This window comes from Pinus tabuliformis, chromosome X, assembly GCF_031772625.1.
Source record: "Pinus tabuliformis cultivar Carrire ecotype Pingquan chromosome X, CPIR1, whole genome shotgun sequence".
NCBI lineage: Eukaryota > Viridiplantae > Streptophyta > Pinopsida > Pinales > Pinaceae > Pinus > Pinus tabuliformis.
The window spans coordinates 1,596,697,717-1,596,703,791 of record NC_142308.1 but is presented as its reverse complement, the minus strand read 5'-3'; the positions used below and the strand labels follow the sequence as shown (position 1 = coordinate 1,596,703,791).

At 37.0% G+C, this 6,075-nt stretch overlaps 1 non-coding gene across 1 annotated transcript; it reads right to left on the bottom strand.

Moving 5' to 3' along the window:
• Nucleotides 1-2,839: 2,839 nt before the first annotated feature.
• Nucleotides 2,840-2,913, bottom strand: TRNAR-CCG (transfer RNA arginine (anticodon CCG)). The gene has a single exon. It is a non-coding gene; the product is annotated as a tRNA-Arg (tRNA).
• Nucleotides 2,914-6,075: the final 3,162 nt, after the last annotated feature.

Sequence of the window (6,075 nt, the reverse complement as noted above, 5' to 3'; positions counted from 1 at the left end):
ATATAAAGAACACGACGAGGGGAAATACCTTCTTGAATTTCCATTTTGATCATCTGAATATCCTTCATAAGAAATCGTGGGAAAATACGACGATTTATTCCGGGAAATCCCCAACGAAAAAGACATACAATTCCTTTTTTTTATCGAACTTATTATAGCCACTACCCACATTGAACAAAATTGTGCACCACAGATAAGAGCTAATGAACAGACCTGCAATACCATAAAAACACATTACAATTCCTTGTGGAACAAAGAGTATTTGCTGAGATGACAATAGGGGTATCAGGTTCTCACCAAAATAACTCGAGATCCCGACTAGGAAAAATCCTAGTGAACCCAGAAAGAGGATACAAGCCCAAAAGAAATTACTTCTTTTTCGAGACCCTGTTATAGGTTATATCCAGAGCCATTTGGATCGACGATTCATAAAAAATTGTATTCAATTCCATCCTATTGAAGTTGAGGAAATAGCCAACTTTTTTATCCTTTGGTTCCCAAACTCTTATGAACTATCTATATAGATAGATAAATTTTCAGTTAAGTCAGCCAAGTTTGTCTTCTTGTCCATTCTTACCATCCATTTCAAATGGGTCCTTCCCTAATTTATCAATTTTAGAAACAACATTGGATCGGTGGAGTATAAATATCTCCTGGAATAGATATCTATACTGTATGAAAAAAGAAAACCGACCACATTAACATATTGACCCATACCTATTTATTGACATATGTGTAGATCCTATCTGTATATGTATATGAATATGAATAAATATCCATATTCATATATATATAATTTGGATATTTATACCTATTTTGTGTCTATAAGAGTTCTATCTTATATCATCTAAAATAGATATAGATATCCTATCTGTTCTGCAATTGAAAGATCTAAACCCATTTATTAAATCTGATTTGATCAGATTCATAAAATCTCGTCCTTCTGAATATACAGATGAGAAAGAACCATTGTAATTGCCGGAAGTAATAAGCCGACTAAAGGCACCAAAATAGAGGGTAGGATAGGGAGTAGGTTAGAGAGTAGGTTAAAGAGTAGGTTAGAGAGTAGGTTAGGGATTATCATAGAACGAGTACCTTACTTAATCAATGAAATGTTTATCCATATTACAAAGAATAATTATAAGGTCAAATAAGTGATGGGACCAAATAAGCGGTCCCATTCGTCCTTCTTCATAGAATACATGTATGCAAGTGTTCGTTGTTCCTTTCCCCGTCTCTCCCAAAAATACTAAAAAAGCATTTCCAGTTGGGGCAATTTGTTTTTTTTAATAAGATCTCGATGAGTTCAACAATGAGTTCTATATTACAACATAGAGATCCATTAGAACACTTACTATATAAGTAAAATAGTGGAAGAACATGAATCCTGACCAAAATTTCTCTGATTTCTGAAAGAGGAGAATTGGCTATATGGATTGTTAGTATAGGCTCGAGGATCATAAATTGTTAATAAGAAGGGGGTGAAAAGCAATTCTCTCCTTCGCCGCGATAAGAAACTGTATCACTGTCACTTCCGTTACAAGGAACTCGATTTGATCCTTTTTCCTGATAAGGAAACTCAACGTTCATTTTTTTCTTTTTATTTATTTACAAGGAAGACCGTAAAACGTAAAACCAAAATAGTTCACTCAGAACACCTTTTAAGAGATTACGTGGAACGATCAGATCAAATAAACCATGACCAAATAAATGCTCAGTCACCTGAAAATCTTCAATCACTTTCTGACCTAATGTCTATTCGATTACTCTTTTACCTGCAAATGCAATGTATGCTTTAGGTTCGGCAATAATAATATCTCCCAACATGCCAAAACTAGCAGTCACTCCACCAGTTGTCGATGACGTCAGAATCGATATATATAACAACTTTTTCTCCTTCTGATGAATATATAATGCAGAAGCTATTTTAGCCATTTGCATTAAACTAAAACTTCCTTCTTGCATATGTGCTCCTCCGGAAGCACACACCATAATTAATGGAAGAGATTCCGCGGTAGCGCGCTCGATCAGACGGGTTATTTTCTCACCTACTACAGAGCCCATACTACCTCCCATGAACTGAAAATCCATAACTCTGAGTGCGATAGTAAGACCATTTAATTGACCTATGCCTGTTTGAATAACATCAGTTAAACCTGTCTCTATTTGATAGAAAGTGATATGATCCTTATAAGATTCATCCTCAGAATTAAGATTATCATAATGAGAAGGTTCATTCTCAGAATAAAATTGAAGAACATCTAGAGTGTACATGTCTTCATCCATAGGACTCCAAGTGTCACGATCAATTGGAAGTTCTATTCTATCTGAACTATTCATTTGCAGATAATATCCACATTCTTTACAAACACTTTGATTCTCTCTCAAGAATCTGAGATATAGTAAGTTCTCGCAATTATCGCATTGAGCCCATAACTTCTTAATTTTAGCGTAATCAATACTTTTATTCTTGTTTTTCTCCGTCTCATTGGCATCCTTACTATCCCTTTCGACTGAATTTTTTAGTAATGCAGTTATTTTACGCTTGTCTTCGAACCACTCCTTTATAGACATAGAGTTTTCCTTCCATATAAAGGTGAAAATTGTTACTTTTCCTATCTTATTTTGTATGAAGAGAAGTCATATAAGTATAAATACAATGATGAAAATTATTCATCAATAGTGGAATGAATCATTGAGAAATCATTTCCATTCATTATTGATTAGGAATCTGAAGTATCGATCCGGGATTATGATAGAATACTTTATTCTATTATAAAGAAAGATTCTCTCCTATACCACGATGGAAAGGAATTTTCATTTAAAATACAACATCTTTTGGGCTAGAAGGGATTTGAACCCTTGACTTCACGGTCCGGAACCATGAGCTCTGATCCACTGAGCTACCAACCCTATCGAATGATCTATAAGATCATTGTAAAGGATGAATAGGATTCGTTATCGAATGCTTGACCCAAAAAAAATTTCATAAATAACTCTGTTTGAGATATTTAACCTTGGAAATATCTATATATCAATATCTACATAGATATTGATATATAGATATTAATATATGGAAATTCCATATATTGATTGATATCTGAAATTCCATATCTATGCTCATGATTTGGACTAATATTTGGGGTAGTAGTAAAAGATTGGGCCGAGTCCGATTGGTAGAACGAAATTCACTGGATTACAAGCGATCAATCACATCAAATTCAAATTTGATCTCCTTCCATACTTCACAAGCAGCAGCTAGTTCAGGACTCCATTTACAAGCTTCACGGATCACTTCATTACCTTCACGAGCAAGATCACGTCCTTCATTACGAGCTTGTACACAAGCTTCTAGAGCAACCCGATTAGCTACTGCACCAGGTGCATTTCCCCAAGGATGTCCCAAAGTTCCCCCACCAAAATGTAGTACGGAATCATCCCCAAAGATCTTGGTCAAAGCAGGCATATGCCAAACGTGAATACCTCCTGAAGCTACGGGCAGGACACCTGGCATAGATACCCAATCTTGAGTGAAGTAAATACCACGACTTCGATCTTTTTCGATAAAATCATCACACAGTAGATCAACAAACCCTAAAGTTACGTCTCGTTCCCCTTCAAGTTTACCTACTACAGTACCGGCGTGAATATGATCTCCACCGGACATACGCAATGCTTTAGCCAGTACCCGGAAATGCATACCATGATTTCTTTGTCTGTCAATAACTGCATGCATCGCGTGGTGAATGTGAAGAAGTAGGCCGTTGTCTCGGCAATAATAAGCGAAAGAAGTATTTGCGGTAAAACCTCCCGTCAGGTAGTCATGCATAACGATAGGAACTCCCAATTCTCTTGCAAATACTACCCTTTTCATCATTTCTTCACATGTACCTGCAGTAGCATTCAAATAATGTCCCTTAATTTCACCCGTCTCAGCCTGAGCCTTATTAATTGCTTCCGCACAAAAGACAAAACGATCTCTCCAGCGCATGAATGGTTGGGAATTTACGTTCTCATCATCCTTAGTAAAATCGAGTCCACCACGGAGACATTCGTAAACTGCTCTACCATAGTTTTTGGCTGATAGACCCAATTTTGGTTTGATAGTACATCCCAATAAAGGACGACCATATTTGTTCAATTTATCTCTTTCAACTTGGATGCCATGAGGTGGACCCTGAAAAGTTTTGGAATAAGAAGGGGGAATCCGCAAATCTTCCAAACGTAGAGCCCGTAAGGCCTTGAATCCAAATACATTACCTACAATGGAAGTGAACAAGTTAGTTACAGAACCTTCTTCGAAAAGGTCTAAGGGGTAAGCTACATAGGCAATAAATTGAGTCTCCTCTCCAGGAATAGGCTCGATGTCATAGCATCGCCCTTTGTAATGATCGAGACTAGTAAGTCCATCGGTCCAAACAGTGGTCCATGTACCGGTGGAAGATTCAGCAGCTACTGCTGCTCCCGCTTCTTCAGGTGGCACCCCGGGTTGAGGAGTTACTCGGAATTCTGCCAAGATATCTGTATCTTTGGTCTGATATTCAGGAGTATAATAAGTTAATCTGTAATCTTTAACACCAACTTTGAATCTGACACTAGCTTTAGCCTCTGTTTTTGGTGACATAAGTCCCTCCTTTATTCATAATTATTTCTCGCAAGGACGAGGTCTTCTCGACATGGACCGAACATAAATAATCAATTTTTATAGAAATATCCTACAAAAAGTTGTCCGTTATTGGGGTGCTAGATACACCCTCATTGTATAGTGTTCTTTATGTATGATGCAACCCAATCTTTGCTCTTGAAGTTCTTCCTCCATGGATTGACCCGAGAACCTTTCAGTGGTTAAATTAGTTCATGAATGAAATCAAGGAACCGAATGGACCTTTGACCATAATGGTGCGAATTGTCCGAAAATACATATACAGATGTGCGTATGAAGAGAAGAGATAATGATCAATGAGAGAAAGGTCATGAATATCAAGTTTCATATTTCACAGATGATCTGGACATAATTTTGAAGTATTTTTGGTTTTAGTTATGGATAAATTGGTTCTAGTTATAGATAAATCGAAGACTTCCTCATGATCCTTATTCATATCCATCTACCTACTTCATATTCCAAATATGGATGAATTTAAACTTTTAAATAAAGTTGGATTTTACCAAGGTGGTAACTTCCATTTATTATTTACTTGTCTGATCGACCCAATATGGAACATTTTTTTTTTTTATTGATGATATTGGCAAAATCATATTTATATATTCTTCATGGAAATTATTTACATTTTTGTATGAGAAAAAATCCTCTTGTTCTTGGGGTTTCCGTGCGTGTAGAAACAAATGTGGGACGTATTGCTCAAATCATTGGCCCAGTACTGGATGTCTCTTTTCCTCCAGGTAATATGCCTAATATTTACAATTCATTGATAGTTAAGGGTCAAGGTACAACCGGTCAAGAAATTCAGGTTACTTGTGAGGTAGAACAATTATTAGGAAATCATAAGGTTAGAGTTGTAGCTATGAGTGCTACAGATGGTTTGACGAGAGGAATGAGAGTGATTGACACGGGAGCTCCTCTAAGTGTTCCAGTTGGTGGAGCTACTCTCGGACGAATTTTCAATGTTCTTGGAGAACCTGTCGATAATTTGGGTCCTGTAGATGCTTGTATAACATCTCCTATTCATAGACCTGCTCCCGCCTTTACAGAGTTGGATACAAAATTATCCATCTTCGAAACAGGCATTAAAGTAGTAGATCTTTTGGCTCCTTACCGCCGTGGGGGAAAAATTGGTTTATTTGGAGGAGCTGGAGTGGGTAAAACAGTACTCATTATGGAGTTGATCAACAACATTGCTAAGGCTCATGGAGGGGTATCTGTATTTGGAAGAGTAGGAGAACGTACTCGTGAAGGGAATGATCTTTACATGGAAATGAAAGAATCGGGAGTAATTGATGAACAAAAAATATCAGAATCAAAAGTGGCTCTGGTCTATGGTCAGATGAATGAACCACCGGGAGCTCGCATGAGAGTCGGTTTAACTGCTCTAACCATGGCCGAATATTTCTGAGATG